This window comes from Stegostoma tigrinum, chromosome 7 (genome assembly GCF_030684315.1).
Source record: "Stegostoma tigrinum isolate sSteTig4 chromosome 7, sSteTig4.hap1, whole genome shotgun sequence".
Taxonomy (NCBI): Eukaryota; Metazoa; Chordata; class Chondrichthyes; order Orectolobiformes; family Stegostomatidae; genus Stegostoma; species Stegostoma tigrinum.
This window is the reverse complement of record NC_081360.1, coordinates 53,402,701-53,423,772: the sequence shown is the minus strand read 5'-3', so window position 1 is coordinate 53,423,772 and position 21,072 is coordinate 53,402,701. Positions and strand designations below refer to the sequence as shown.

Genomic DNA, 21,072 nt, shown 5'->3' with positions numbered 1-21,072 from the left:
TTACATCAGTTACACGTAGATTGGTGAGGATGTGATTTTGCTTCCCAAAAGTCATAACGATAACCCAGTGACTCCTGAATATTGGAACTGTTAAATATTAGGATTTTTGTCTTCAAGAAGTTGTTCACGATATCAGCTAATGCAGGAACAAAGAGGGCGAACAGATGTTTGGTGACAATAAATTTCTTGAAATGGGAGGTAACTTGTGGATGCTATGAGCAGAGGGCATTTGTAGAAACTAAAGATGTTAAGACAATGAGAGGATTACAGGAAGTTTAGAGCTGTAACTCTTTTATAAACTGAAGGACACAGCAGAGGTAGCTGAAAGGATGGTTTTGATCTTGCTGCTAAAGAAGGTCATGAGCTCCTTGTGCTTGTTGAAAGGGCAGAAGAATATGTTTGTGAAACCAACTTGCAGTTCAGAAAAGAAGCCAGTGGTTATCTTTGCATTTCAGGATAATGTCAACCCACATGTCTGCATTAATCACACTGAGACTGTTTTATATTTGTTTTCTCCTTGTTTTCTTCGTCTGACATAACGCGCACTCTTCACTAGTGTATCACATCAAATAGAGGTTCCCTTTCTTCCACCTTGAAAGGTTTAAGCACAAATCTCTCAGAAATGGCTGAATTTGTAATGGGTAAATTTCTGGTCAATATTTAGCCCCAATATTCCAAGATACATTAGAATGATGTAAATTAGTAATTTAAGTTCTAAGTGAATACGTTGCACCACACCTTTTTAAAAAATGTATCGAAGTATTCTCTCCTGGTATTTTTGATTGCAAATTTCATAATCTATCTGTAAACACATGAGTCTGCTATACAAAAATAAACTGCTAACCTTAAAAAAAACTAGTTTACTTGGATATGCATTGGAATCAGTTGATTACATAACAACATAATTTATTCTGCAGTTTCTGATTCTGATGATTCTGGTCTGCCTTGTGGAAGTAGCTGTTGAGGTGTTTACATATGTCTTCAGGAGCCAGGCAAGTTCTCCTTCTTTTTATTGAAGCAGTACAATTGGATTGGATCTGTCATATGTTGTGGCATAATTTTACAATTTTCTTTCTTGAAGACAACTTTCTTAGAAACTTATCTGTCTTTGCTTATCCTATTTAATAGGTGTACGACAACCTAACAGATGGCTTTGAGAAGTCCATTCATGGATATGCAAAATCTGTTCATGGATATGAAAAGTCCAAACTGGAAGGGTTGATAGATCAACTACAAATAAAGGTTTAACAATATAGTTTTCCATATTTTGCAATGCCAAATACATCTCTGAATAGTAGGAAACTTTTTGGCTTTCTGACTTATTTAGAAGTATTCTTCTGTTCAAGGATTTTTGGCTATATTCCATTTGAGAACTTTTTTCCTTTTGGAATTTAAACTGATTTGGGAAGGTGGAATTTGGTATTTGTGGCTTTTCAAAAGAAAACCTAGAGCTTTTCCTAAGAACTAGTATTGTTTTCTATAATGCAAGTAAACTTTTTTTATTATAACTTGAAGGAAGCTAACCAATCTTTGGGTGTGTAGCAAGTAGTGTCACTTGTCTAGTTCTAGGATTACTTTAAGTTGAGGTTGGATTACTTTAAATTGAGGTTGGATTACTTTAAATGCAGATTTGGGTGCTGTAATTTGAGAAGCTGTTCATGCTCCCACGTGTTAGAGGAGTTATGAGGAGATATTACACATGTTTCAACTGGTTTCCCCAAATTTATGGGGTGATCTGATTGATGTCTTCAAGAATAGACAGATTAGATAAACTATTTTTCACTAGGAGGGGATTCTAGAAGTAGGGAACATCGTCTGATTGCTCAGGGTAGTTGTTAGGAAGCACTTCTATACATAAAGGGTGGTAGGAGTTTGAAACTCCCTCTTCAAATGGCAGTGGATGCAGGATCAGTTATTAATTTTAAATCTGAGATAGATGAAACAAGCTAGAGGGGCTGAGTGACCTACTCCTGTTGCTATGTCTCCGAGGCACTGGACTCTGAAAGAAGTAAAGCTGTAGGCTATGTTTCCCACATGTGGAGAGGAGAGAACTTTTTTTTAATAGCAAGATTGTAAATTTTCACTTCATAGCTGTATTGATACTTCTGTGACAATTGGTAATAATCCATGATTGAGTTAATTTTTAGCACAATAGTTCTCTGGTGCCATATTCACCACTGCCTTAAGGATTTTGAGTGCTAACTGTGTCTGAGATTTCAGACAATTGCAAAAGAACTTCAGTGCCAAAGACTACATTCTTTGTAAGTGAAGAATGCCCCTTGAAATGGAAATGTTTTCTCTAAAAGGTGATTTGTCTATTAATATTTACGTTTGAATGCTGGCATAATTTGAAAACCACTATATAAATGCAATTTGTAATTAGTAGAGAAAAATACCTCGGTGCTTTAACAAATATAACTTCTGCAATTCACCCTGAAAACAAAGAAACTGCTAAGGATTGACCAAACCAAAGAAATACAAGAAATGCTGTATGCTTTGCAGGGGAACAAAACCTTCATTGCTTGCAAGTAATCTTCTAAAGGGAGAGCGATGCTAAAGCCGCTATGTAAATTTACAGCTTGGAAATCAAAAATGATCCAGTCGGGAGCAGGTGTTGATGGGTTATTTGGACAACTTGGACATAAAATCTGTTAAGTGACATTGCAATGAAGTATAGTTGGGCAGAAAAGCAATAATGACATAACCTGTAAACATTTAAGGGGTGTACAGCATGGGAGAGCTTTTGTTTATTTTGTTTATTTTTGTTTTTAGAATTGCATGATTAGGGCGATGTTTAAAATGAAAATAAGAAACATTGTAAAAATGCTAAGACAGGACTGGGGAAATCTGTTCAAAACAGATCAACCTAGTTAACAAGGTGTAGAGCTGGATGAACACAGCAGGCCAAGCAGCATCAGAGGAGCAGGAAGGCTGACATTTCAGGCCTAGACTCTTGCTGATTTTAATGACTTTGTATTTGTATAATGCCTTTTTAATGTCACAATCAGCAGGAGTTTCACAGGAGCATTATAAAACAAAATACAATACCGAACCATATGAAAAGATTTGTTAACATAAGATTTGCTTGGTCAAAGAGTTCCATTTTAATGAAGTACCTTTAAAGAACAGCTAACAGTGTAGAGCGGATCGAGAAATGGCCACTAATGCTGATTTTTATTTTTTTCTTTTTCTTCATGGGATGTACGTGTTGATGGCTGGGCCAGCACTTCTTGCCTATCGCCCATCGCCCTTGCTAAGATAGTGACCTGCCTTGTTGAATAGCTGCAGTCTATTTGCTGTAGATAAAGCTATTATACCATAATGAAAGGATTTCCAGGTTTTTGATCCAGCAACACTGAAAGAATGAGATGTCTTTCCACCAAGTCAGGATGGAGAGTGTGACCGGGAATTTGTGGGTGGTGGAGTTTCCCACATTTCTGCCCTTATCTGTCTAGATGGTAGTGGTCATGGGTTTAGAAGTTGCAGTTTAAGGAGTATTGGGGAAGTTCTGCAGTGTATCTTGTGGATGGTACACACTGCTGTTGAGCCTTGGCAGTGGTGGGATTGGTGTATGTGAATGTGGTGCCACACCTGAATACTGTCCAGGTCTTTCTGCATTTGGGCATAGACCGCTTTAGTCTCTGAGGAGTTGTAAATGGTAATGAACATTGTGCTGTCATCTGTGAACATTCCCACTTTTGACCTGACATTGTGGTGAGAAGATCATTGGAACAGCTAATGGTTAGACACTACCCTGAGGAACTGAGGGTCATGTAGTGCTGACGTAAAATCCAGGATATTGAGCCAGGAGGAACTGGGTTCAAGTCCCACCTGCTGAAGAAGTATGCAATAACATCCTGACCATTCGAATAGAAAACATTCTACTCTGAGGAACTGTGGATCCTGTGATGCAGCTGGAGTGTTGCTATTTCTGGGCCAGGAGCCCTGGGTTCAAGTCCCACCCTCTGAGCTGTGTCAAAAACAGAAGATTTTAACAATCCATGAACAGGAGGGCTCTAGTGGTATAGTGGTGGTGCCCTTGTCCTGCACCAGGAGACTGAGATTCAAATCCATCCTACTCTAGAGAGTGTATAACAGCATCTCCCTGGCCTAGGTTGACTAGAAGGTATCTACCTGAGGACCAGGAGGCTGTTGAGGCATAGTGTTAGTGTACCTACCTCTGAGCCATGAGGTATAGGTTCAAGTCAACTTTATTTAGATGCATGCCAAAACTTGTCTGAAGGCTTTGGTTTAAAATATGCACCTTGAAAATCTCCTGCAAAGATATCCATCATCTCAGCTCAAGGACCTCCAACAACTTACAAGTATCTTCTTGAGTGCCTGTAGTAATTGTAATGAAGTCAGCAAGGCGTACCTCATAGAGTGAGTTCCCTGATTTGGGGTTGTTAATCGGGTCCAATCAGGGAGCCCAGGCTGACAAAAGAACAGGAGTGTTAGGCATCCTGTTCACTCTGAGACCTGGGTCAGTGTCAAGGACTCTCCATGTGTAAATAAGGGATGATTGGGTAGGGAACCAACCTCTGGACTTACTTCAGTGCTGATGAGAGTGGGATCTGGTCGACGATTGCTGCAGTGTGTGGACTTGAGACAGTGAAAGAGTCCCACCAGACGTAAATTGAGTAAGACAACCTCAAAGGCCAGCATCTAGGAGAGTGCACACCCAGGAAAATCCACCTACCTCTGATTTGGAACAGTTAAATTACTCGGCCACATCCAAATCCGAACCAAGCAAAATAAATGCCTAGTTAAATAATCACCTGGTTCTTTTGGAGGTCGATACCGGCATGGCTATTTGTGATTGCAGAAGCAGTCTGTAATAAAACTGACTCTAAACTCCAGCGCTTAAGTTCACACAAGTCCTTGGCTAGACTGAGAGCCCATACCGGGGAACCTTCCCAGATTAAGGGTACAACTTTGGTTCCATTCTGTTATGGGAAGCAGCTGGTTCACATACCACTGATTTGTGCAGTAAAAGGCTCGGGCCCAGGCTTGATGGGCAAAATTGGTTGTGAAAAAAATCACCTAGATGGGTTCAACATTTTTAGATCTAGAAAATACCTGCCTAAATGAAGTCCTAATTAAATACCTGGAGGTTTTTCAGAAAGGTCTGGGAACCATGCAAAGTGGCCTTGGCTCCTTTGCTATTAACCAGGCAGCAATTCCATATTTCTGCAAGGCCTGCCCAGTGTAATTTGCCTTATGGGCAAAAGTAAAGGCAGGAGGCTGGAAAGCAAAGGAATTAACAACCCAGTACAGTCTGTGGAATGGGCAGCATTGGTCATGCCAATTTGTGAAGCCCAACAGGTTGGTTCACTTTTGGGCATTTTAAATGATAAATTGCTTCTCCCATCCGGATATATGTCCAGTCCCCCCCAGAGGATTTATACACAAAGCTGGCAGGAGGGCTGTCCTTCACAAAGCTGGACATGAGCCATGCCTGCAGTTACAGTTAAATAGGGATTCCCAGACGTATGCAACAATTAATATCTGTAAGGGCTTGTACCAAAAAAACAAGACTGCTACTTGGGATATCATCAGCCTGTGCCATTTTCAACAGACTCTGGAAAACATTTTACAAAGTCTACCCCCAGGTCACCATTTTGGCGAGATGACGTGTTAATAACAAGGAAGAATAATAAGGAGAACTTGGGCATAGTCCTTTTTAGATGCCTCACTTAGAGAAATGTATGCCTTAGGAGGGAAAAAATGGGGTGCATGGAACACAAGTGACCTACTCAGGCTACAGAGTCATCAAGGCTGGGTTACGCTCATATTGGAAGATAAAACAAGGGTGCTCAAAGGCACCCGAGGTCATATCTGTACCAGAGTTTAGGTCTTTCCTTGGGCTGGTGAACGATTGTGGAAAGTTCACAACCTGGTCCCCATCCTGGCCCACCTATGCATCAGCTGTTCAAAAGGGTCAGCCTTAGAGATGATCATGTAGCCAAGCCACCACTTTCAGGGAAGTGAAGAAACAGCTATCATCCTCAGGTGTTAGCACATTATGATTCCAGGTGAGATCTAGTATTGACGTGCAATGCCTCCCTGTACAGCACTGGTGTAATATTAGCTTGTAAGTGGTCCAAAAGAGAGGAATGCCCAATAGCGTATGCATCCAGGGCTTTGGCTAACATAAGCGTAAATGAATGCAGATAGAGAAGAAAGGTTTGACAGCCATATTTGGAGTCAGGAAGTTCCACCAGTACATTTAGAGATATAAATTAATAATAATAACAGACCACAAATCCCTGCAATGTCTATTTGGAAGACAAGGCAGTGCGACCCCCTCCCAACCCGCTGCTGTACCATCAGGCCAAATTCAGTGGTTGGGTTTAATACTAAGTGCATATGACTACAAGTTGGCACACCATGTGAGAGGCCAAGTAGCAAATGCTGATGCATTGAGTACCTCGCACTGGCAGATACATCACCATCGGTTCTACTACTGGAAGACTCCATAGTGTTTTTAAGTTTTGTTAGTCACAGCTGACAACATCAGACATCGGATGTAGAAAGATCTGGCCCTAGCAAAACTGAAATAGGTCTGGTGGTGAAGGGAGAAACCAAGGGGCTGTCACAACCAGCATTAAAATCTTTCTACACCCCACAAGACAAGATCACAGCCAAGAACAGTATATTAACGGGAGCAAGAGTGATTGTCCAGAGCTAAGGTTGCAGACAGATACTGGTTAAACTCCACCAGGGTAATCCAGGGGTTTCCAAAGAGAAGATATGTCTGATGGCCAGGTTTGGATGCAGACATAGCCATGTAGGTAGGGCAATATCCAGAGTGCCAAAAGTTACAACCAGGAGCTCCCCTGTATTCTTGGGGAGGGCTGGGTAAACATTAGACGAGGTGACAGGTCAACTGTGTGGGTCCTTTTCATGGGCTTAATATTCTTAGTCATTGTAGACACCTGCTCAGAGTGGCTGTATGTGGATTGTTCATTCCCAAACACTGGGACAGCGATATAAAAACTGCACACGTCTTTTGCAATATGTGGACTCCTGGAAATGTTTGTCACAGGTAATGGGTGATCATTTACCCGCAGGAAATTTGAGAATTTCCTAAAGTTGAATGGCTTTCAACATTTAAGTACAGCTCCATACTATGCATCATCCAGTGGCCCGGCAGAAAGAGGCTGTTCAAACTTTGAGAGCAGGCTTAAGGAAACAGCCTACACCTTCAATAGATGTGGGGTGTAATTGACCAGGTCCTGCTTTTTGTATACAGGACATACCTGGGCGAGTTCCACAATGTTACACTGTGACAACTCCACTAAACATGTTTTAGAATGATTGACTATTATCAGGCCCATTGCCTTTGCTGTATCTAGTGTTTCTTGATTTTTCTTTTGAGCATCACTGGCTGGGCCAGCATTTATTACCCAGAGGGCTGTTAAATATCAGTCACAGGATGAGAGTCTGGAATCACATGTAGTCCAGACAAGGCAAGGATGGCAGCTGCCCTACCTAAAGGGCATTGGTGAACCAGATGCGTTTTTTTCGAACAATCAGCAATGGTTTCATGTCCATCGTTAGTCCATTAATTCCAGATTTTTTTTTCTTGAATTCGATTCAAGGTGACTAAGCATGTGGATGAGGGTAGGGCAGTTGACGTGGTGTATATGGACTTCATTAAAGCCTTTGATAAGGTTCCACATGGTAGGCTATTGGAGAAAATACGGAGGCATGGGATTGGGGGAGATTTAGCAGTTTGGATTAGGAACTGGCTTTCTGTAAGGAGGCAACGAGTGGTGGTTGATGGAAAATATTCAGCCTGAGTCAGGTCACTAGTGGTGTGCTTCAAGGATCTGTTTTGGGACCACTGCTGTTTGTCATTTTTATAAATGACTTGGACGCAGGCATAGGTGGATGGGTTAGTAAGTTTGCAGATGACACTAAAGTCGGTGGAGTGGTGGACAGTGTGGAAGAATGTTGCAGGGAGATGTGGATAAACTGCAGAATTGGGCTGAAAGGTGGCAAATGGAGTTCAATGCGGATAAATGTGAGGTGATTCACTTTGGGAGGAATAATAGGAAGGCAGAATACTGGGTCAATGGAAAGATTCTTGATAGTGTGGATGTGCAGAGGGATCTTGGTGTCCATGTACATAGATCCCTGATAGTTAACTCAGCCACATTAGGGACATTTAAACAGTCCTTGGATAAGCATATGGATAATTATGGGATAGTGTAGGGGGAGGGGCTTAAATTAGCTCACAGGTCGACGCAATGTCGAGGGCCGAAGGGCCTGTTCTGCGCTGTATTGTTCTATGATTCCATCATCTGCCACGGTGGGTTAAAACCCAGGACCCCAGAACATTACCTAGATCTCTGGATTAATTATCTGGGCTACACCATTATCACTCCAACGTGGAGTGAATGGAATTGGCTGAAGACTAGCATCTGTGAGCAACGATCTAACATTGCTGAGAGGCAGGAATGACATAAGCGGACATATCCAAGTTAACACATTAAGCAGTCCAATGTCTTTGCTATCATCCAAAAGTGTCAGGATAATGGTATGCTGGTTGGCAGGCTGTGACAAGCGGCAGGGGGCGGGGGGCTACAGGTGTTTGTGTTGTTGCATCAACTCTTTCACAATCTATATTGAGCTGTGGGTTTAGGACCCAAAAAAACTGGAGCTAAATCTGCCAAAGACTGAGGATGGGTGTAGGAAAGCAAGTTGTCAAGATAAGTTGGTGCCTACATAAAATGCACACAAGTTGTGAGTTTACAAAATAAACTTGGCAGATTGGATCAAGGCTAGTAGTCAGGTACAGCAGTTTTTTTTTTAAAGTTAGGTAGGGAAAATGAAACATAAGAGGAGGCTGGAAATTTCAACAGAGCTTTGGTGAGATCTCACCTGAAGTACCACGTAACAGTTTTGGTAGTCTTTTATTCAAAAGAATGCAATTACATTAGAAGCAGTTCAGAAAAGTTTTTCACTTGGCTCCATCCTCTGATGCAAGTGTTCTCCTGTAAGGGAAAATTGAATAGGCTGGGCCTATTAGATTAGATTCCCTACAGTGCAGAAACAGGCCCTTCAGCCCAACAAGTCCACACTGCCCCTTGGAGCATCCCACCCAGACCCATTTCCTCTATAACCCACACACCCCTGAACACTATGAGCAATTTAGCATGGCCAATCCACCTAGCCTGCACATCTTTGGACTGTGGGAGGAAACCGGAGCACCCAGAGGAAACCCACGCAGACACAGGGAGAATGTGCAAACTCCGCACAGACAGTTGCCCATGGCTGGGATTGAACCTGGGTCCCTGGTGCTGTGAGGCTGCAGTGCTCACCACTGAGCCACCATGCCACCCTATGGAATGGATAGCAGGAGAACAATTCTCATTGGGAGGATTACAGTGAGAGGCCACGGTTTATATGAAAGATTTTTTGATTTCCTGGGGGGAAAAGATGTCATTTCCTGTGGAAATCTTCTCCCAGGAGGCAACGGATTCATTCAAATTATTAAAGGCAGTGTTGGGTTTTTGGATAAGCAAAGGAGTAAGGGTGTGGGTAATAAGGGCAAACGGAAAAGTGGAGTTGAGATGGCAACCAGAGCAGTGATGATCTTTTTGAGTGATATTCCAAACTCCTGTTCAAAGTCCAATGTTATACTGAAAACAGAGGCACTAATGGAGGTACAACTGCATTAAACGCCCAGTTTTGGACTGAACTGAAATGTTTAGGCTCAAATCTGTGCTGTTTTCCTTGTCGTTTGCTGCTTTATTATTTCCATTTGCAGTCTAATCTCAAGTCCTACTCCATTAACTATGTTGTGTAGTTTTAAGAAAAAGCACTCACTTATCTGGCTTCTTTACAACCTCCTGGGTCTGCACTTTTGATTTGGAAAGTTGGTAACTTTTTTTTTCCTTTTTCTTTAAAGAATTGAGAGTGGGTCTGTTACAGAGGCTCAACTGTCTATTTGCAACTTTTCTTTGCTGAACTTTTATCACTTTTCAGATTGTATAAATATTTTTCCCCAAATGAATTGACAGTTGCCTTGGATGGCAGAAGCTACATTGTGAAAAGTATATACTCTTATTGTGCTGTGAATATTTTTGATTCTGTAAATTTTATGCTTGATATAAAATTTATTTCCAATCATTTTGGAGTTACTAAAGAACGTGATGGCATCGTAAACATTTTGCCAGAGAGCAATTGTCTGTGATCTGAATTGTTTCTCAAATGCTTCTGCACATCAACTTCATTCAGGACATTAAAGTGCATTGTTATTGTTTTCCCAGCAAGACCTGTACAGTATTTGGGGTTAGGCTGGTAAGTGGCAAATGTTCATATCACAAATGCTAGGCAATGACTGTCCCCAACAAGAGAGAATCTGTCTGTGTAGATGGATCTGAAAAGGTTGCTACTTGATTTGAGTGAAGGAATCCTCTTGCATGGTGCCATGAGGACTGGAGTGTAGAGTATAGTTTGACCTTAGACAGAAGGCAAGGTCCTTCTAATTCTTTTGAGCAATGTAGAGCTGATCCTTAACATGTCAATTGTAAAGATAAACCTCCTCTTGCTTAAGCCCCTTCTTGTTGAACTAGAAATTGGCTAACCTGGTGTGCGAGGTTTGTGTGGGCTTACCAGTGACAGTTACTTTGTGATGCACTTTGGGAGAAATGGATGGCAGCAAAATGCTGTTTTTGACATTCAATGGCATTATTAACACAGACTCATTCAATCCTCCGGGAGTTATCATTGACCAGAAACTGAACTAAACCAACTAGAAAAAACTATGGCACGAAGAGCAGAATAGACACTAGGAATTCTGAAGAACTGATCTCTCATCCAGTTCCTATTGCCTGGTCACCATGTATAAAGTGTATATCTGGAATACTCTTCACTTGGCCCAGATGTGTTGACTCCCAACAACATTGAAGAGCCTTGTCCATTCAGGACAAGCATTTGATTGACATCCAATTTGCTGGTCACTTAACCATCCACTTAAACATTGATTTCCTTCTGTCCTGACACACACAGTACTAGCAGAGGTATATAACTTTATATACCTGCAACAATTCACCAACTCTTTTTGCCTGCATGTTCCAAATGCATGACTTCTGCCTCCCTAGCAAGAGGGCAGCATATGCCTGGGAACACCAATCAAACTACCCTCCAAGCCATTGTAAACCTCTGAGTTGGAACAACGTAATATTTTCACTACCTCTGGATCAAGGTGCTGGAATGGCCTCCCTAATGGTACAAGGAGTTTAACTGCACCAGATGAATGACAGCAATTCAAGAAGGTGTCTCCAACACCTCCTCAGGTTATGTGCAATGAATAACAACTTTTAGCCTTGCCAGCTATGCTTATGTCATATGAAAAAAAATTAAACTGCCTTTTTTATGTTTCGGCTATTAAGGACTCTGTTTATAAGGTCTTCTCTTGAGTAACTTTAATTGAGTTTTTATTTGAGAGCAGGGTAGGAGCCCAAATTAGGTGCTAAACATGTGTGATATTGATATGAATACTGCTAAAGTTGCTTTGCCCTGCAATTATCACTGCATGATTACATGGCATTCGATCAAACATGTAAAAATTACATGTCCCCCTATCGACTGTCAATTCAATGTTATACTGGGCACGGCTCTTATTAGTTAATTTGAGTGGATATAGATGTCTCGCCCTCTAGAGTACAGAAAATTCTAACTGCCAATTTAATTCCTAAGTCCCAGATTTGAATACTGAACATCTCAACTTTTACTATAAATATACAGCTTACTGTTCATTTTATCAAATGCAAGTTATTGGAATATTATGTATTGAAAATTTCATTTGTGGTTCCAATCCAAGATGAGGTGGCAGAGAAATGTGGTGTTTATTCACAGCAAACCTGATCTAGCAAATGTGTGCCTCAAACCAAGTGTATGTAAAGTTTGTGTTTTTGTGTTTGATCCTTCTATTTCTGGTGCTAGATTTGTGAAGGTTCCTTCTGCTTCCACAGTTTCTTTGTTGTGGCTCTAACAATTACACCGACTGGTTTAAGACAACATTTGGACAGGCTACTTTGTCTGTTCCAGTGAGCTGCTGTATCAACATGACTGAGTCTTGTGGGAGAGGTGTTTCCTATCAAACGGCAAATATTTATACAATGGTAAGAATGTTACAAATCAATATACTGACAAAACAAGCTTTTAGAAATCACTTGCTGTAGTTCATCTTAACCGAAAGCTAACATGATTTTAATTATCTTTCAACTCAATATTGTTTTGGGTGTATGTATATATAGGGTTGTGCTGGAATGCTGGCAACATGGATTGAAGAATGTTTTTCAGTTATTAGAGGAACTGGTGTTGGCTTTACTTTTGCACAGGTAAGGACCTATTGAACCGAATTGGTTTCATTCAGCCCCTCAAAATACAGGGATTTTACTTGGGTGGGGGAGGGGGCATAGTAATTATTTGGTTCCACCAGTCTTGCCAGTTTCTGGGAGTAGCGTGCAGTGTTCATGGAGGATAATGAGATGGATGTTTAGATATGCAAATCTCCCTTTTATTGATTGTCTAAGCCAATGAAGGTGGCATGAAGTCATCAATTTAAAATAAATCCTTGATCTATCTACCTTTTGTTTCTATCTCAATAACCTTGCATTTCATCTGCATGCGGGTTTTGTCATTGCAAATGCCAGCTCAAGATCTCCTGTATTCACATGGAGCCAGAACTGCTCAAAGCATTTCTTCTAGCTACTACATCATCTCCTATTCAACATGTTGCTATATATTAGTAATTTTTGTACCTTCATTACGGATTCCAATTGGCTTTGAAAGTTAAGCTGGATCCCAAAGAATGGGAATGGGAGTTGGAGAGGGGAAAAAAAACCTGAAGAGACATAAATTGAAAAGTTCCTGTCACATTAAGTGATATTCGATATTTCAGGGGAACAGAATCACTCGGCTTCAGGCCAAATGAGCATGGTGCAAATCCAATGCCTCCATCAGTCTCTCCAACCTTTCATTTATATGCAGATTTTGCAGGGGGCTATTCAAATTGAGACGAGGTCTAATAGTTCTCAAAACAAAACCAACCTAGACTGCATAATTTTTTTGTAGACCATCCCTTCTTTAAAATGATGGGAGAATGCATCATTTCTGTCTTCACATAACAGATTCTCAAGGCTTGCATAGCTGAGCATGGTTCATGAGGATCAGAAGAATGGGGTGGCTGAGAATGGAGATTCCATTCTGAAAAGTCAGAAATGGAGTAACAAGATTGCAAGTGGAAGGATGCTCTCACTAACCAAAAAGACTTGTGCTCAAGAAAACGTGCCTACAGCTATGAGGAACTTTGCAAATGCAGAATCTTTTCTTCCCCCAAAAGATAATGGCTACCAATTACCAGAATGACTGGAAAGCCAATGCAACCCTGAATTTTTTTTGGCTACTTTGCTTCCTTCCGGCCACTGCAAGCTTTCTCTGTACCATCAGCTAATTAGCAGTGCGTTAAACAGTTGATTTTGAGATCTTGACCAGGATTTTACCAGTGGTGAGGTGTGTAGTAGAAAGACTGCTTGCTTGAAGTCAACTACCATCATTAACAGCTCAGTTAGGGACAGTATTTTAGAAGGTAGAGCAACCATTCCCACAACCTTCCATATGGAGAGGTTACCAGCTAAATAGAGAAGGTCTTCTGGCAAAGCCTTGGGGCTTCAAGAGATCAAGCTTAATGACTCTTCCCCGAACCCTCAGGATGTTCATAGTGGGGGATTCAGTGACGATGCTGTCGAATGTCAAGGGGAGGTTGTTAGCTTCTCTCATTGGAGATGATTGTTGCGTGGCATTTGTGTGGCATGAATTGCAACATTTATTGTGTACTCCCTTGTTCCTTCTTTGAAAGTGTATCACCTCATTTGTCAAAGTCAAATTCAATCTGCCACAATTCTGCCCATCTGACTAATTTATTTGACATCCTGCAACCTAAAACTTTTTCCTCCTTACTGTCAATCTCCTGGCCAATCTTTGTTCCATCCACAAACTTACTTGATATCTCCACCAATCCCCCAGCACCTCTTTCCCCCACCACATTCTCTCCTACATCATTTATAAATAACACAATAAGTAAGGGGCCAGCACTGGCTTACTGCAAGAATCATTGAAAACCAAACTCCAGTCACACAAACAGCCTTCTACCACCACACTCCATCACCTGCCACTAAGCCAATTTTGTATCGAAATTCCCAAGTTACCCTGAATCCATCTTTTACCTTCTTTATCAATTTCCCATGTGGGACCTTATTGATTAAATGACTGACTGACTGAATTCCTAATCGCTACTTCAAAGAGCTGCAGATGCTTGTTCTGTATATTTGATTGTTGAGAAAAAAAAATTTGAGCTCATGGAATCTAAGGTTAATGTTTAGATGGGAACGTGAAGTTGAAGTTAAAGATATTGAATGATGGAGGGAGTGCATGGCTACTCCCTTTTTTTCTTAGTATACAATAGTTAGTATACATGGTGTTTTTTAAAAAAAATTAAATGACTTATTTATTTTCCCTGTTTAGGTTATTGGGATCTACACATCATACCTATATATCAAGAAGCTTCAAGATAATTATGTGCCAGGCTATTGATGCAAGCTTTTATAGATAATAATTACTGAACAATTCAGATTTAATTTTTGGTCTCTATCCTCTTCAGACAACTTTGACTTATCAATTGAACACTCGTGTAATTTGGCATTGTAGCTGTATGCTAAATGTAGTGTATGCTTCGTGCACAGGAAGTGCTGAAACAATATAATTCACTGTAATGACTAATGTGCTAATATTTTGATCATTGCAGATTTCGCTTTAAATTTGTGTGGGGTGGGGTGATCTTTATAAATAAAAAGCTTCACTTCAAAAATGTTTAGGATGAAAATAGTGAACTGACATTTGGACAAACTGAATGCAAACTAAAAATATTTTCAGCTATCATTTAATTTTTACACCAAGAAGCTTGACCACCCAACATTTTTTTTTCAGTTGATCACATCAAAGTTAATTTAGAAAGAACGCACCAACCCCCCTTGCTCGCCCCACCCCCCCCCCCCCCCCCACGGCTCGCCCCAACCCCGCTCCAACCCCTCGCTCTTCCCTCCCCCCCTCGCTCTTCCCTCCCCCCCTCGCTCTTCCCTCCCCCCTCGCTCTTCCCTCCCCCCTCGCTCTTCCCTCCCCCCTCGCTCTCCCCTCCCCCCCTCGCTCTCCCCTCCCCCCCTCGCTCTCCCCTCCCCCCCTCGCTCTCCCCTCCCCCCCCCTCGCTCTCCCCTCCCCCCCCCTCGCTCTCCCCTCCCCCCCCCTCGCTCTCCCCTCCCCCCCCCTCGCTCTCCTCTCCCCCCCCTCGCGCTCTCTCCCCCCCCTCGCGCTCTCTCCCCCCCCTCGCGCTCTCTCCCCCCCCTCGCGCTCTCTCCCCCCCCTCGCGCTCTCTCCCCCCCCTCGCGCTCTCTCCCCCCCCTCGCGCTCTCTCCCCCCCCTCGCGCTCTCTCCCCCCCCTCGCGCTCTCTCCCCCCCCTCGCGCTCTCTCCCCCCCCTCGCGCTCTCTCCCCCCCCTCGCGCTCTCTCCCCCCCCTCGCGCTCTCTCCCCCCCCTCGCGCTCTCTCCCCCCCCTCGCGCTCTGTCCCCCCCCCTCGCGCTCTGTCCCCCCCCCTCGCGCTCTGTCCCCCCCCCTCGCGCTCTGTCCCCCCCCCTCGCGCTCTCTCCCCCCCTCGCGCTCTCTCCCCCCCTCGCGCTCTCTCCCCCCCCTCGCGCTCTCTCCCCCCCCTCGCGCTCTCCCCCCCCTCGCGCTCTCTCCCCCCCCCTCGCGCTCTCTCCCCCCCCCCTCGCGCTCTCTCCCCCCCCCTCGCGCTCTCTCCCCCCCCCTCGCGCTCTCTCCCCCCCCCTCGCGCTCTCTCCCCCCCCCTCGCGCTCTCTCCCCCCCCTCGCGCTCTCTCCCCCCCCTCGCGCTCTCTCTCCCCCCCCCTCGCGCTCTCTCTCCCCCCCCTCGCGCTCTCTCTCCCCCCCCTCGCGCTCTCTCTCCCCCCCCCTCGCGCTCTCTCTCCCCCCCCCTCGCGCTCTCTCTCCCCCCCCCTCGCGCTCTCTCTCCCCCCCCCCCCGCGCTCTCTCTCCCCCCCCCTCGCGCTCTCTCTCCCCCCCCCCCTCGCGCTCTCTCTCCCCCCCCTCGCGCTCTCTCTCCCCCCCCCCCTCGCGCTCTCTCTCCCCCCCCTCGCGCTCTCTCTCCCCCCCCTCGCGCTCTCTCTCCCCCCCCCCTCGCGCTCTCTCTCCCCCCCCCTCGCGCTCTCTCTCCCCCCCTCGCGCTCTCTCTCCCCCCCCTCGCGCTCTCTCTCCCCCCCCTCGCGCTCTCTCTCCCCCCCCTCGCGCTCTCTCTCCCCCCCCTCGCGCTCTCTCTCCCCCCCCTCGCGCTCTCTCTCCCCCCCCTCGCGCTCTCTCTCTCCCCCCCCTCGCGCTCTCTCTCCCCCCCCCCTCGCGCTCTCTCTCCCCCCCCCCCTCGCGCTCTCTCTCTCCCCCCCCTCGCGCTCTCTCTCTCCCCCCCCTCGCGCTCTCTCTCTCCCCCCCCTCGCGCTCTCTCTCTCCCCCCCCTCGCGCTCTCTCTCCCCCCCCCTCGCGCTCTCTCTCCCCCCCCCTCGCGCTCTCTCTCCCCCCCCTCGCGCTCTCTCTCCCCCCCCCTCGGTCTCCTCCCCCACCCTTGCAGCTGCCCCCCAGCTCCCCTCCCAACTCCCCCTGCCAACCGCTCCACCCCCCCCGATCCAAATGACTTCGCCTTTTCAAGTGGAATCAATTTAACTAGACTTTCTCGAAATAATACATTAGTTCACTAATTGCTAAACATTAAATATTACCACCATACACACATCAGAAATAAGTCCCAAAGGATAAAAGTTTGTAACCAACATAGACCAGACTTTGAACTGTTTATGAAGAGCAGATAATTCAACATTGCAGTGAAGGTGATTAACATTTTGATGTTAGCAGTTGAAAACTCAATTTGAGATTCTTGATTTTGCAGGAATTGCAGTTTTTTGTTCCTGACTTTGTTGTTCTTTAAAGAAAAGCTTGCAGCTTTGAGAGAGGGTCTTCCTCATGTCTGGATGCCTACTAGCTGATTTTATAGCACTGTGTGCTATAGGACCTTTTACATGCAATGCGGGTAACCAGAGGATCCATCTTTTGACTGTTACCTACACATCATGCTAATGCTTGAAGCCAATCTTGTAGTGCCTGAGCATGTCCAGTCCCACTAGCACATTCTAATAGAGCTAGATCAGGCTTTTTAACCCTTACTCCTGTGTTTCCTTCAACAGGAAAATGGCAATATCTGTTTTAGGGCATAATCCTTAGGGGCATGATATGCTGTTGAGCGGAGGAGTGACAGCACCATGTTATAGTTGTAGCCATGAGATCACAGTCCAGTTTGAGGTTTCTATGACACGTCAGGTGTTGCATTCTATTGATCTTGTGTGCTGTAGCCAGCCACAATTTACACCCACAACAACTTTTGGCTATATGAACAGCCTCCAAAATGCACAAAAGCTTTTGTGCTCCTGAGATGCTGCTTGGCCTGCTGTGTTCATCCAGCTTCACACTTTGTTATCTCCAAAATGTGCTTGTTTTACAAATTAAAAATGTCCACAATACTCTGAAGTTCTGATCTGCCAACATAACAATCCAAAGGTTGGAGGATAGGCAGCTAACCAGAAGACAACTGGAGTATTTGGAAATGACTAGGGAAGTGGATGTCAGCAGCAGAGTGGCAGTGATTGGCTAGAGGCATGCATTTACAGAAAGAGAGCAAGTTCTTTGTGGGCCCTGAAATTTAGCTGGTGACCAAATGTAAGACGAGCTGTGAACAACCTCTTTCTTTCTTTCTTTCAAGCTGAAATGGGGTTCTTATAAATGCCATGGGTGAGAATATAGCAGGTACTAAAATGGCCCATATCTTCCTTAGTAAGGTCAGAAACATTGAGCAGAATCTTGTATTTTTTTTAAACTAAATGTGAAGGTAAATTTCAAATAGGTGGTAAAGCTGCTCAGGGGTAGGTGGGATGTATTTTTCTTGTTAGATATCCCAACATATCTATGAATGTCCAGTGTGTGCAGGAGGGCTTCCTGACACAGTAAGTAGATAGGCCAACAAGGGGCGAAGCCACATTAGATTTGGTACTGGGTAATGAGCCCGGCCAGGTGTTAGATTTGGAAGTAGGTGAGCACTTTGGTGATAGTGATCACAATTCTGTTTACTTCAGTGATGGAAAGGGATAGGTGTATACCACTGGGCAAGAGTTATAGCTGGGGGAAAGGCAATTACGATGAGATTAGGCAAGATTTAGGGAGCATAGGATGGGGAAGGAAACTGCAGGGGATGGGCACATTAGAAATGTGGAGCTTATTCGAGGAAAAGCTCCTGTGTGTCCTAGATAAGTATGTACCTGTCAGGCAGAGAGGAAGCTGTAGAGTGTGGGAGCTGTGGTTTATGAAGGAGGTGGAATCTCTGGTCAAGAGGAAGAAGAAGGCTTATGTTAGGATGAGATGTGAAGGCTCAGTTAGGGCACTTGAGGGCTACGAGGTAGCCAGGAAAGACCTAAAGAGAGAGCTCAGAAGACCCAGGAGGAGATATGAGAAGTTGTTGGCGGATAAGATCAGGGTCAACCCTAAGGTTTCTATAGGTATTTAAGGAATAAAAGAATGATGAAAATAAGATTAGGCCCAATCAAAGATAGTAGTGGTAAGTTGGGTGTGGAGTCAGATGAGATAGGGGAAGCGCTAAATGAATATTTTTCAACAGTATTCACTCTAGAAAACGACAATGTTGTCGAGGAGAATACTGAGATACAGGCTACTAGACTAGGTGGGATTGAGGTTCACAAGGAAGAGGTATTAGAAATCCTACTGAGGGTGAAGATAGATAAGTCCCCTGGGCTGGATGGGATTTATCCTTGGATCCTCTGGGAAGCCAGGGAGGAGATGGCCGAGCCTTTGGCATTGATCTTTAACTCATCATTGTCTACAGGAATAGTGCCAGATGACTGGAGGATAGCAAATGTGGTTCCCCTGTTCAAGAAGGGGAGTAGAGACAACCCTGGTAATTATAGAGCAGTGAACCTTACCTCAGTTGTTGGTAAGGTGTTGGAAAAGGTTATAAGGGGATAGGATTTATAATCATCTGGAAAAGAATAAATTGATTAGGGATAGTCAGCACAGTTTTGTGAAGGGAAGGTCGTGCCTCACAAACCTTATTGAGTTCTTTGAGAAGGTGACCAAACAGGTAGATGAGAGTAAACCGGTTGATGTGGTGTATATGGATTTCAGCAAGGCGTTCGATAAGATTCCCCACAGTAGGCTATTGTACAAAATGCGGCGGAATGGAATTGTGGGAGATATAGCAGTTTGGATCGGAAATTGGCTTGCTGAAAGAAGACAGAGGGTGGTAGTTGATGGGAAATGTTCATCTTCATCCTGGAGACCAGTTACTAGAGGTGTACCGCAAGGGTCGGTGTTGGGTCCACTGCTGTTTGTCATTTTTATAAATGACCTGGATGAGGGCGTAGAAGGATGTGTTAGTAAATTTGCAGATGACACTAAGGTCGGTGGAGTTGTGGATAGTGACGAAGGATGCTGTAGGTTGCAGAGAGACATAGATAAGCTGCAGAGCTGGACTGAGAGGTAGAAAGTGGAGTTTAATGCAGACAAGTGTGAGGTGATGCACTTTGGTACGAGTAACCAGAAGGCAAAGTACAGGGCTAATGGTAAGATTCTTCATAGTGTAGATGAGCAGAGAGATCTCGGTGTCCATGTACACAGATCCTTGAAAGTTGCCACCCAGGTTGACAGGGCTGTTAAGAAGGCAATACAGTGTTTTAGCTTTTATTAATAGATGGACTGAGTTCCAGAACCAAGAGGTTATGGTGAAGCTGTACAAAACTCTGGTGCGGCCGCACTTGGAGTATTGTGTACAGTTCTGGTCACTGCGTTATAAGAAGGATTTGGAAGCTTTGGAAAGGGTGCAGAGCAGATTTACTAGGATGTTGCCTGGTATGGAGGGAAGGTCTTATGAGGAAAGGCTGAGGGACTTGAGGCTGTTTTCATTAGAGAGAAGAAGGTTGAGAGATGACTTAATTGAAACATATAAAATAATCAGAGGGTTAGATAGGGTGGATACGGAGAGCCTTTTTCCTAGGATGGTGATGGTGAGCATGAGGGGGCATAGCTTTAAATTGAGGGGTGAAAGATATAGGTCAGATGTCAGAGGTAGTTTCTTTACTCGGAGAGTAGTAAGGGAATGGAACGTTTTGCCTGCAACAGTAGTAGATTCGCCAACTTTAGGTACATTTAAGTTGTCATTGGACAAGCATATGGACGTACGTGGAATAGGGTAGGTTAGATGGATTTGAGATTGGTATGACAGGTCAGCACAACATCGAGGGCCGAAGGGCCTGTACTGTGCTGTAATGTTCTATGTAAAATGCCAGATTTTAGTGCAGATTGTCCCATATACCTGCTCATATGTCAGGATCTTCACATTTTCAGGCATTTAGTTAGCATACTGATCACCCCACCCGCTTCTGAAAATGATAGAAATCAAGCAAGTGTATGCATCACAATTCAGCAATGTTTCCCTAAGAGTTTCTGAACACTGTCCTGGAAAAATAGAAGTTGTTTTCCTTGGGATGGTGACCTGTTTCCATCTCTAACTGACACAGGGCACCCAGGCCATAGGAGGCTGACAGTGTGACTCTAGCATGTGAGTGGTAACAATGTTGGAATACCAGGTCCAGCAGAACAATCAGTATTTGAGGAAACCAGTGCTGCAGTGGCATTCTCATTGGAATTGTAATTCCAAGACCCAAGCTAATGCTGTTGGGACATGGGTTTGAATCCCACCATGACTGATAGCAAAATTTGAATTCACGTAATAAATCTGGAATTCAAATGTTGTTCTAATTGTGATCATGATGCCATTGATGTAAAAGTCGATTTAGTTCACTAATGTGCTTTAGGGAAGGAGTATCTGCCATCTTTGTCTGGCCTACATGTGACTCCAGATTGACAACAAAGTGGTTC

The 21,072-nt window shown here is 44.2% G+C and overlaps 1 long non-coding RNA gene across 1 annotated transcript; it reads left to right on the top strand.

The window, feature by feature from the left end:
- The first annotated feature begins 1,136 nt into the window (after nucleotides 1-1,136).
- On the top strand, nucleotides 1,137-12,358 carry LOC132209850 (uncharacterized). Its single transcript, XR_009445993.1, has 3 exons — nucleotides 1,137-1,242; nucleotides 11,988-12,137; nucleotides 12,273-12,358. It is a non-coding gene; the product is annotated as an uncharacterized LOC132209850 (long non-coding RNA).
- Nucleotides 12,359-21,072: the final 8,714 nt, after the last annotated feature.